Genomic DNA, 12,267 nt, shown 5'->3' with positions numbered 1-12,267 from the left:
CATTCTTAATACAGAATGCATAGTACAGTAGGGCTGGAGGGGTTAAAAAAAATATATATTTATATATATTTATATAAAAATATATATTTTTAACTTACCTTAATCCACTTGTTCGCGCAGCCCGGCTTCTCTACTGTCTTCTTCTTTGAGGAATAGGACCTTTGATGACGTCACTGCACTCATCACATGGTCCATCACATGATCTTTACCATGGTGATGGATCATGTGACGGACCATGTGATGAGAGCAGTGACGTCCCCACAGGTCCTTTTCCTGTGCACAGCAAAGATGAAGACAGAAGAGAAGCCGGGCTGCACGAACAAGTGGATTAAGGTGAGTTTAATTATTTACTATGCATTCTGTATTAGGAATGCTATTATTTTTAACCATGTTATAACGGAAAATAATAATGATTGGGTCTCCATCCCGATAGTCTCCTAACAACCGTGCGTGAAAATCGCACCGCATCCGCACTTGCTTGCGGATGCTTGCGATTTTCACGCAGCCCCATTCACTTCTATGGGGCCTGCGTTGCATGAAGAACGCACAAAATTGAGCATGCTGCGATTTTCACGCAACGCACAAGTGATGCGTGAAAATCACCGCTCATGTGCACAGCCCCATAGAAATGAATGGGTCCGGATTCAGTGCGGGTGCAATGCATTTATCTCACGCATTGCGCCCGCGCGGAAAACTCGCCCGTGTGAAAGGGGCCTTAGGGTATTTGCTGTCACATCCACTGTTGCGCTCATACGTGCCTATGCAGAGACGGGGCTAGGGGTACTAAACTATCTCTAGTATGCCCTAATATGGCTAGTACACCATAATGTCCTCCTAATACGGAGTCATCACCCTAAAAAAAAAGAGCGGCCCCGTCCGGAACCTTGCCCTATTATCAAGACAACCCTAACTCTACTTACGTACGAAGTGAGTAAAGACTGGAAAATCCTGTGTGTTCCTGTGGCGAGTGATGTCCTGTCTCGCGGGGGATCACCAGGTGAAGAAGCTGTGTCCCAACACGTTTCATCAAATATTTACATAGCTCCAAGAATCATCAGGGGACACAGGCTGGGAAGTCACAAGGTATGGAGGCGTGCGTATGGCAGAGCTGCAAGATGTAATTGACCATATGGAGGTGTGCGTATGGCAGTTCTCCTACGGGTGCAGGGACACCTAGTGGTTCCAGTGCCCCCTGCTTACATTGGCAGTTTTATATGCTATACTGCCCCCCTCTATATACTTGTTTTCTAATCCTGCAGTATACTGGGGGAGGTTTCCACTTGTACCTCTCCTAGACAGGCGACTTTCTTATTTTTTGCAATACCTTGGTTTTACCCTCAAAATTGTGGGTCTGTTAGCTACTGCATGTGGGCGGGGCTTCAGTGCTAAGTAGCGGTACAAAATGACTCAGTTTAGCCGTAGCCTTAAAAGAATTGTATGAGATAAGAGAAAAAGTTTTTATTTTTTTATTTTTTTTATTGGCTTTGTTGGGTCTTCCAACATTTAGGTGAATGTGCTTGAGTTGCAGCTATGGTAAGGTACTGGTTCTGCTTGTGTAGACAACGATTTTTGTCCGGCTGAAACCCGGCATTCATGCCAGAAAGCGGAAAGATCCCATTATAGTCTATGGGGTCCGGCGGTGAACGGCAATATCTGGGAATGCCAGATTCGGTGAACTCCAGCAGGCTGTTCTCTGCTGGAACAGGTTACCGGAGATGTGAACGTAACCTTAGAGGCAATGCTCCCAGGGAAAAGTATGCAAATCAGCTCTCCTCCAGAGAAAGAACGCTGCCTCTCTAGTGCCACCTGTAGGTAGGTAGCCTTGCACCTGAACGAGACAAGAATGGCACAGTTTCTAGAAGAGAGGGTGACGGCGTCAAACCCTTTTATCACATACAACCCCTTTTAAGGCCAGTTTGAAATGAGTGTATTCAGCCCGAAAACACTGCTCCTCAACTTGCAGCATCATAACTTATGATTTTTTTCTGAATACGATCCACTGAAACTGCCCTAAGTATTTAACTATAAAATAAAACCAGGCTGTGGAAGACACAGGCTTTGTGCTCCTTCCGCTGAAGGAATCGGACCTGCACAAGATTTTTATTACATAACTGTCTATGTCCAGATGAATAAGCAATGCTGTCCATCAATAACTATGGTTTATGTCCCTTAATTCCATAAAGAAGGACACAAAATTTAATTTCCACTCATCAGAGACTTCTTTTCGGCTGACTTTGATAGCGAACTAACTGGTTTACTGTAAAGCAAAAAAAAAAAAAAGAAAAAAAAAAGAATAATAAATTGTATAGTATTTAACCACTACAGAGGAGACTTACAATACAGGGAGTGCAGAATTATTAGGCAAGTTGTATTTTTGAGGATTTATTTTATTATTGAACAACAACCATGTTCTCAATGAACCCAAAAAACTCATTAATATCAAAGCTGAATATTTTTGGAAGTAGTTTTTAGTTTGTTTTTAGTTTTAGCTATTTTAGGGGGATATCTGTGTGTGCAGGTGACTATTACTGTGCATAATTATTAGGCAACTTAACAAAAAACAAATATATACCCATTTCAATTATTTATTTTTACCAGTGAAACTAATATAACATCTCAACATTCACAAATATACATTTCTGACATTCAAAAACAAAACAAAAACAAATCAGTGACCAATAAAGCCACCTTTCTTTGCAAGGACACTCAAAAGCCTGCCATCCATGGATTCTGTTAGTGTTTTGATCTGTTCACCATCAACATTGCGTGCAGCAGCAACCACAGCCTCCCAGACACTGTTCAGAGAGGTGTACTGTTTTCCCTCCTTGTAAATCTCACATTTGATGATGGACCACAGGTTCTCAATGGGGTTCAGATCAGGTGAACAAGGAGGCCATGTCATTAGATTTTCTTCTTTTATACCCTTTCTTGCCAGCCACGCTGTGGAGTACTTGGACGCGTGTGATGGAGCATTGTCCTGCATGAAAATCATGTTTTTCTTGAAGGATGCAGACTTCTTCCTGTACCACTGCTTGAAGAAGGTGTCTTCCAGAAACTGGCAGTAGGACTGGGAGTTGAGCTTGACTCCATCCTCAACCCGAAAAGGCCCCACAAGCTCATCTTTGATGATACCAGCCCAAACCAGTACTCCACCTCCACCTTGCTGGCGTCTGAGTCGGACTGGAGCTCTCTGCCCTTTACCAATCCAGCCACGGGCCCATCCATCTGGCCCATCAAGACTCACTCTCATTTCATCAGTCCATAAAACCTTAGAAAAATCAGTCGAGATATTTCTTGGCCCAGTCTTGACGTTTCAGCTTGTGTGTCTTGTTCAGTGGTGGTCGTCTTTCAGCCTTTCTTACCTTGGCCATGTCTCTGAGTATTGCACACCTTGTGCTTTTGGGCACTCCAGTGATGTTGCAGCTCTGAAATATGGCCAAACTGGTGGCAAGTGGCATCTTGGCAGCTGCACGCTTGACTTTTCTCAGTTCATGGGCAGTTATTTTGCGCCTTGGTTTTTCCACACGCTTCTTGCGACCCTGTTGACTATTTTGAATGAAACGCTTGATTGTTCGATGATCACGCTTCAGAAGCTTTGCAATTTTAAGAGTGCTGCATCCCTCTGCAAGATATCTCACTATTTTTGACTTTTCTGAGCCTGTCAAGTCCTTCTTTTGACCCATTTTGCCAAAGGAAAGGAAGTTGCCTAATAATTATGCACACCTGATATAGGGTGTTGATGTCATTAGACCACACCCCTTCTCATTACAGAGATGAACATCACCTAATATGCTTAATTGGTAGTAGGCTTTCGAGCCTATACAGCTTGGAGTAAGACAACATGAATAAAGAGGATGATGTGGTCAAAATACTCATTTGCCTAATAATTCTGCACGCAGTGTATTCCTTTTCTTTTGCATTGGATACAACATTCCATAAAAAACAAAACAAAAAAATTGTACATTCTGATAAACAATTTTGAATCCCTTTATTTTTTTCTGATAAATTTTTAAGTGGACCATTCAGACTATCTCCCAATGAATTCTCCTTGGATATTCTGTAATTTTATGATGATCTGTTTTTAAATGTACAGATATTTTGCTACAAAGTTGGTGCAGTTTTTTATGTTTTTTGGTTTGTTTTATACTTAATTCCCAGTTTAGCCGCTGAGTGATAATGTAAATATTGTTAAAAAAAAATAATAAATGGCATCGGCCTGTGCTATACAATCTGAATGTTATTTTAACTTATAGTTTTCTCATTTTATTTTATTTTATATTTAACTAAATGAACTGCGATCACAGTTGCAACATTGGATTGACCTTAGCGGATTATTTTTCCTGTGTACAACTGCCTATACATGTTACATTTGCACACTTGTGTGTACTTTACCTGCTGGGGAGAACATGCCGATTATTATACGGTTTTCTAATGATTATTGTAGAAAAAAAGATAACTTTCAATTGAATTGATGAAAATGATCCAAATCAATCTAAAATCTACAACAAGCACTAACATACTTTAGCTTATGGCGATGTCGGCATGTTTTCTTTAGTGTAACTCCAGCTGATTAGTAATTTCTAGAAACACTCCATGTTATGTTTCTGCGCTGTCCATTGCCTATGGTCAAATAAACTATTTACACTACTACGCCATCATGGTCTCATTCCTGTGCACTGACATGGTGAACTAGCACACAGATATACCTACTAGACACTCGCATTCCTAATAAACCACTATAAGTTTGGCAGAACTAGGCTTGTACAGAACTACTTGTAGGTGTGTTAAAAGTAATCAGTCCCCAGATTTATGCTGTTGTTAACTGGTGACAGTAAATCACTTTATTTGACAAAAATGCTGTCTTATACCTCTAAGAACTGGCCACTAGGGATCCTCTTTCCTGAAAACTTAAAGCTGACCACTGCTAGTGTTGAGTGATCCGTTTCCGTACAGTATTAGAATGTATGGGCTCCGATGAGCCCAAGTTAGTTATTCACGAAGTCGCTCGTGACTTTGTTGAATGGCTTCGGTCGTTGATTTTTAAAGTGGAAAACCACTTTAAAACTTGAAACCAAACTCAGTTTTGGTTCTGATTAGTACCTCGGAACCGAACCATGTTAGTTTTCAAGTTTTTTAGTGGTTTTCCACTTTAAAAATCAACGACCGAAGCCATTCAACAAAGTTACGCGCCACTTTGTGAATAACTAACTTAGGCTCATCGGAGCCCATACATTCTAATACTGTATGGAGACGGATCTCCGTACAGTATTATTCCGAAGTTTTGAAGGAAGCGACTTCGGATAAAACATCTGAAGCTCGTTTCGCTCATCACTAACCACTGCTGGTTGTTATGTGAAGTCAGTTTCTAGCAGCAGACACACAGACGGGTTTCAGGAAGGGGGTGTGTGGTGACCTTTCTACACCTGCTTTGATTCCGTGGGTATAGCTATGTCCTCTAGGAGGCGTTGACACTAGTAAAAGCTGTTAGCTCCTCCCCTGGCAGCTATACCCCCTCCAGCCTGGAGAGAGAGCTTCAGTTTGTGCACAAGCAGTAGGAGAAGCAAGCCAACCAAGAAAAACACGTGGAACACCAATCATGTCAAAGGAACCAACTGGGTTCTAACCAACACTGCCGCAACTGTGGCCGAACAACAATACTGGGTGGGTGCTGTGTCCCCCAATGAAGCGAGAAAGAGATTTTACTGTTAAGTTATACAAAAATCTCCTTTTCTCATCCATATTCATTGGGGGACACAGGAACCGTGGGACGTCCAAGAGTAGTCCACAGGGAGGGAAAAAACCACAGACCCATGGAAGCAAGCGTCCCTGCAGGCATCTAAGAACTATCGCCTGCAAGACCACGCGGCCCAAGCAGCGACCGGCGATGCATAATTATGCACCTGGTAATTTTTTGTGAACATGTGTAAGTAGGACCAGTAGCCGCCTTACACAACTGTGCAGCCGAAGCACGATTCCTCTGAGCCCAAGAAAACGCCCACCGCAGTGGTGGAGTGAGCCGTGACACCTAAGGGCGGAACCCTGCTCCGGGCGCGGTATGCTTCAGCACTTGCAGACCGAATCCAACGTGCAATCGCCACCTTGGAGGCCGCCAATCCCTAGCGAGGACCCTCCGGAAGACAAAAAGGGGTTCAGTACGCCGGAACGGAATGGAGGCTGCTAATAATGATTAGAGCTCTGACAACGTCCAATAGTGTAACTCCCTTCCGTAGGGTGTGAAGGGGAGGGACAGTGAAGGAAGGACAATTTCTTCATTGATATGGAAGTCAGAGACCACTTTCGGGAGAAGAAGGAATGGGCCGGAGAACCGCCTTATCCTTGTGAAGAACCAGGAAGGGGATTTTTGCAAGAGAGCACCCCAAACTTAGACACCTGTCTAATGGATGTGATAGCCACAAGAAAAACTACCTTCTAGGACAGGAGCCGGAGTGAGAACTCCCGCAAGGGCTCAAGGGGAGAAGACTGGAACGCTGAGAGAACAATATTCAGATCCCAGGGCTGTACGGAGGAACCGTACGTGCCACTCCCTAAAGGAAGTTTTCCATGGGCACCAGGGGATCCAGAGGACGCTGGAAAGCTGCCCCAGGAAAGAAGCGCCAACACCTGACCCATCAAGGAACTAAGGGCTAAACCAAGGTCCAACCCTGATTGTAGAAAGGATAGGACTGTGGGGAGAGAAAAAAACGGAGTGAGGGGATGTCCCGGCTTTCACAGAAGCCCAGGAAGGACCTCCAGGCCCCATAATAGATCCTGGGCGATACAGGCTTCCTCGTCTGAATCATAGTGCGGATGACATCCGCCGAAAACCCTCTCCACGTCAGAATGGCGGTTTCAATAGCCATGCCATCATCTAAATGCTGATGTAAGACCGGATCTTGTGAAAGAAGGTAGTCTCTGAGTGGCAGTGACCAAGGGACGTCTCCTAGAAGGAGAACATGGTCGGCCTACCACACGCGACGGGGTCAATCCGGAGCGACCAGGATTTGTCGGACTATCCTCCATCTTAATCTTCCGTAGAACCCTGGTAAGGAGGGGAAGAAAGACGTAGGGAGGGAAAGACGTAGGGAGGGAAAGACGTAGGGAGGGAATGACGTAGGGAGGGAAAACTCCTGCCAAGGAGAAATCAGCGCGTCCACGTCGCATGCTTCCGTAACTCTGGCTCTGGAGAGAAAGGTGGGAAGCTTTTGTGTAGATACCGTTAGCACACCCGGACCAATGGAAGAGTCCCTGTAGAAGGAGGGATGTGAAGGGAGCCACAGCCCACCTGTTGGGACCGGAGCGTGCCTGGAATGGAAGGCCACCAACGAATACCCCGTGCAAATACAGATGAGGAAAGGTAGTAATGTAGGAACTGCCAAGGCATGCGAGGTGGCTATGAACCATGAGCCAGAGGAGGAAAAGACAGGAGAAGAATAGGCTAGGTCTAAGCCCATTCCCCATCTGAGACCAGCGCTATACAGAAGTAGCCAAGGATTAAGTGGCTGTGCAAAAACTACGCCTAAGGAGGAAGCTAGGCAAGGGGAGTCACACTGTATTGCTTGCCCCATACCCCAGCAGAGGAGTCTGCCACCCGCAGAGGCCACCGAATTCAGTGCTAAAAGAGTCCACCGCCTGATGAAAGAGCTGTGCAGTAAGAACCCAAGTATGTAGTGGTAATGCAATACCGCTACCAGAGTAGTAGCCAGCGCTTGCCCCGTCAGCGCAAAACTGAGGGGGAGGCCTGAGAATATCCGTAGAAGCCACGTACCATACTGCCCCAGTTAAGTAGAGCTAACCTTAAAAACTCTACCTGGAAGGGCGTTGAACAGGCGCAACTGCCAAGCTAGCGCCAGGGTAGGACCCCTACCTGAGCGGGATGTCCCACTGCAGCGACCACGAACTCGAGCATTAGCGACAAGCTCCACCTGTGGAGGAGAACAAGCTGTAGCAGCTAAACCAGAGTGCCAGCATAACCACTTTCCCAGAGGAGTGGTGGAAAGAGAATACAGAGTCAGTGAACACTCGACTCGCTGGAACGTACTCGCCATATATGTGCAATGGTGTATGCACTACGTATTGATGCGGACCATATCATGACCGACTGTAACAATGGAGGCCCATGGAGATGAGGGGTCTCTAGGACACATAAGTGATGCTAGGTAACCCCCTGCCCAAAACCAGCACCAAAAGGAAAAGAAGGATACAATGAGGAATATCCACTGGCGCCACCCATATACCACTAGAGAAAGAGTACCGGGCACCCGCGGGTACCGTGCCACGCCCCCTTGTGAAATAAGCGAAGGCACCTAGAGCCGTGGCACAGTTGAATTGCAGCATCCGAAGATGTTTAGTTATTCCCCTGCTAGTGGATCACTAATGCAACAGGAAGCACGTTGATGTGCAACACTTGCAACACTCCGCCTATGGAAGGATAGCCCGACAGTTGGACCATATCCAATGGTGGTGCAATTACCCTACCTATGGAAGGTGGAATGCATACGGCAAGTACCTAAGCCAGTGGTAGGGAAAATATTACACCTATGAAGTGGGTTAATGCCCACGGCGAGAACTAGTGCATGCGGCGAGTCCTGTACCCCGTGGGAGTGCAATTATTGCACCTAAGCAAGGGGGTAATGCATACAGCACACATTGTAGCCAGTGATAATGTCATCGCACCACCTAAGGAAGGGGCTAATGCATATGGCAGGTACTGAACCCAGTGAAGATGCAATTCCGCCACCTACACAAGGGGGAAATGATACGTCTGGCACTGAAACCAGTGTTACTATACTTTGTGCCCTGCCACAGGTGGACTATGTATAAGGCAAGTACTGCATCCCGAAGTAGTACAAGTACACCGCCTATGAAAGGGCGACAAGTACTGCTGGCCACCTTAGACGCAATCTTGGGAGATTGCTTCGGATTCATGTCAGGGTCTGAATCTGTGATTCCCCCCCCCCCCCTCGGACGGACCCTCTCCTGTGAGGGAGGGTGTGTCTGAGCGTGACCCAGGGAGGAAGGGTGGGGTTGCAAGGAGAAGATGTGCTGTGGTTCGCTCGCGCGTAGGTCTACCCCTCAGAATCTTGCCCCTGGCAGTTGCGGACTGCGCAGGTGGGGACTTATCAACCAAATTACCCAGGGGGTGGAATGGTAACTTCTAGAGGTCTGTCCACCGGATTGCGCAGGCGGTGCATTATCAATCAAACGACTTCGGAGGGTGGATTGCACAGGTGGAGAATTATCAACAAAACGACTCGGGACGGTGGATTGGGAAGGTCAGAGGTCCTTAATTGAATGGCGCTGGCAGGGAATTATCAACCAAACGACCCCAGAGGGTAGATTGGGAAGTTCCAGCGGACCCCACTGGATTGCGCAGGTGGGGAATTATCAACCAAATGACCCAGGAGGGTGGATTGGGAATTCCAGAGGTTCTCCACTGTATTGCGGAGGTGGAGAATTATCAAACGGCCCCAGAGGACGGATTGGAATCCTTTAGAGGTCCTTCACTGAATTGCGCAGGTGGAAATTATCAACCAAACGACCCAGAGAGTGGATTGGGAAAACTTCAGCTGTCCTCGGCCGGCCACAGAGACCAGAGCAGTGGGCGAAATGCACCCGCCCTGCACCCCGCGGGCCGGGCAGACACCAGTGCAGGCCGGGAAAACAACATCGCGGCCAGAACACTGATGCGGTGCCGGCCGAACGCATGGCAGTTAACCCCCTCCAGAGTGGCGCGCCCTGGGTCCGCTCCCGAAAGGGGTGGCAATGTGGTAGGTGCCGCTCAGGAAGATTACTGTCGGGGAGCGGGAGCCTCCTGCGCTCCTCTCTCTGCATGTGCGCTCCGGACGGCGGTCATTAACTCCCTATGTGCCGTTGTCCCGGCTTGGAGGACAAGAGGGGGAGTGAAGGGAATGACATCAGGGGTGCTGGGAATGACCCCAGGGGTGCTGGGAATGAGTCCAGGGGTGCTGGGCTACGCTGAATCCCTGTGCTGTTGAAGACTATTGCCACCAAGAGGGAGGGAGGGCCAGGAGGGTTAACATACTTACCTAGTCCCGTGTACTCACCTCATCTTCATCCTCTTCTCTTCCCTGCCGCCATCTTCACCGTTCCTCTTCTCCAGCAGGGTCACCCCTTCAGCTACTGGCACCGTAGTGGCAGGACGCTGGAAAAGGGGCTTGGATGGGTGACCCTTCTGCTGGCGGGATGCAGGGGAGCGAGGCTGCCCTGGTCCACCTTGTCTTCTTGTGGGGGAGGATGCAGCGTGGCGGACCAACGCTGGCGTGCTCCCCCGGGAGAACAGGGAGGCTAGGCGACCACTGTTTCCCATCTGAAAAAGAAGGAAAATAAGAAACTAAATTAAAAAATCTTCAGGAGCTTCCCTGCAGAGCAGGGAGGTCTTGCCTCCTATTGACACTAGAAAAAACTGAAGCTCTCTCTCTCCAGGCTGGAGGGGGTATAGCTGCCAGGGGATGAGCTAACAGCTTTTACTAGTGTCAACGCCTCCTAGAGGACATAGCTATACCCACGGTTCCTATGTCCCCCAATGAAAATGGGCGAGAAAATAAAAAATATCAGGAGGATAAAAACTATAGTGCATTTACTTTGCAGAGGGTCTGTATGCAGTGAGCAGGAATGAAGATAACAACGATGAGGATCTAGAGGAGAGAGAGCTGTACAGCAGGGACTCAGGTTAATAATCTTGCATATTGAGAATACGTGATGGATGACCCAGCTACATTGCACACACAGCCTCTGCAAAGTAAATAGACTATGACTGTTATCCAATTCTTTTTCTCTGGAAATAATGTAATATAGCAAAGCACATACAGGCATGACAGAGGTGGGCATGAATCCGATTGGCTAATCAGCACTATGTGCCGCCAGCAGAACGCCAGTGAGGATGCTGCAGGAACAGGGCTGTCAGATAAATATAAAAAGTCTAAGCTCTATAAAAGATTGCACAATGCAGCCCACTCAGCAATATGGCGAGAGAAATACCGGTAATTACGACATCCCCAAGATAGTCCCCTGCCTCTGTCAGGGACAGAAAAAAATACACAGAGTATAAATTCCTCCTACCCTCTTCAGTCTTCATAAAGAACCCGCAGGCAGGAAAACAATACTTCAACTCTGACCAAGAAATGGAAAGTTTTAAACACTCATAGGTCCAAAGAATCACATATATATTACCTTTGTTTACCGGCAATGATAGAAAATGTAGATTTTCTGAATTCAAGAAATACCTATAATTATGACACTATTTGTGCAGGAACCAATTATAATGTAGAACTTTGTGGCACTCTGCCAATATACGATTGGAGTCGGGTTCCCACCCCTCGTATCATAATGAAGAAAACTCCAGCAGTTGTGTTGCAAAAAGGTGAATCGTTTATTTGAAGTGCGGCCTTAACATACAGTAAAGTTTCGGCCGGATATGGCCTTTATCTAACTGTTGCCGCTTTTAGGAAGATGGGGAAGTATGGTAAGAAAGCTGCGCTCAATAAATGATGGTGGCGTGCAGTTGCACGGGTAGGAGAGGAATTTATGGGCACCATTGTGGAGACATCCAGGAAACATAATTACCAGTAAGTTTGATTACACTTTCCCCCAGTCATCTCGACGGCAGGATGGAAATAACAACTGAAGGACCTTGAGTCCAACAGCCACATCTGGATTGGTCACCACATAAAACCTATATTTTATAAGTGAGTTTTAGATACCCGCATAAGGTATGAATAACCCCAAATATTTATTGAGCCTCATTTACACAACCATATTCGTCATCTGTGAGGTATCCGTATCATTTGCAGATACCTCTTAGTTCAGTTCTATGGGGCCATATATACATACATACACACACACACACACACACACACACACACACAGTCTCTACTTACAAAAAGTTAGGGATATTTGTCTCTCAGGTGAAATTATGGAATACGGCTCCGGTGATACTATATCATGAAACTAGGGCATTTAAGTAGAAGTTGCAATGGTGATTTCCTCATCTCAAACAAGTTATTGAAACAAAAGCCAACACCAGAGCTGGGTATACCCCCACAAAAATGTTAATGGCTCAATAACTTGTCATGTGGCCTTGAGCATCAATTACAGCTTCACAACAACGTCTGCTGCTGTTCACAAGTCGACTTATTGTCTGCTGAGGCATGGCATCCCACTCTTCTTGAAGGGCGGCCTTCAGGTCATTGAGGTTCTGGGGTACAGAGTATGGGCTTGTCACTGTCACCATTCACAAAGTGTACGGCA

The sequence above is a fragment of the Bufo bufo genome, chromosome 7, assembly GCF_905171765.1.
Source record: "Bufo bufo chromosome 7, aBufBuf1.1, whole genome shotgun sequence".
Taxonomy (NCBI): domain Eukaryota; kingdom Metazoa; phylum Chordata; class Amphibia; order Anura; family Bufonidae; genus Bufo; species Bufo bufo.
The sequence above is the reverse complement of the archived record's forward strand: the minus strand, read 5'-3'. Positions refer to the sequence as shown.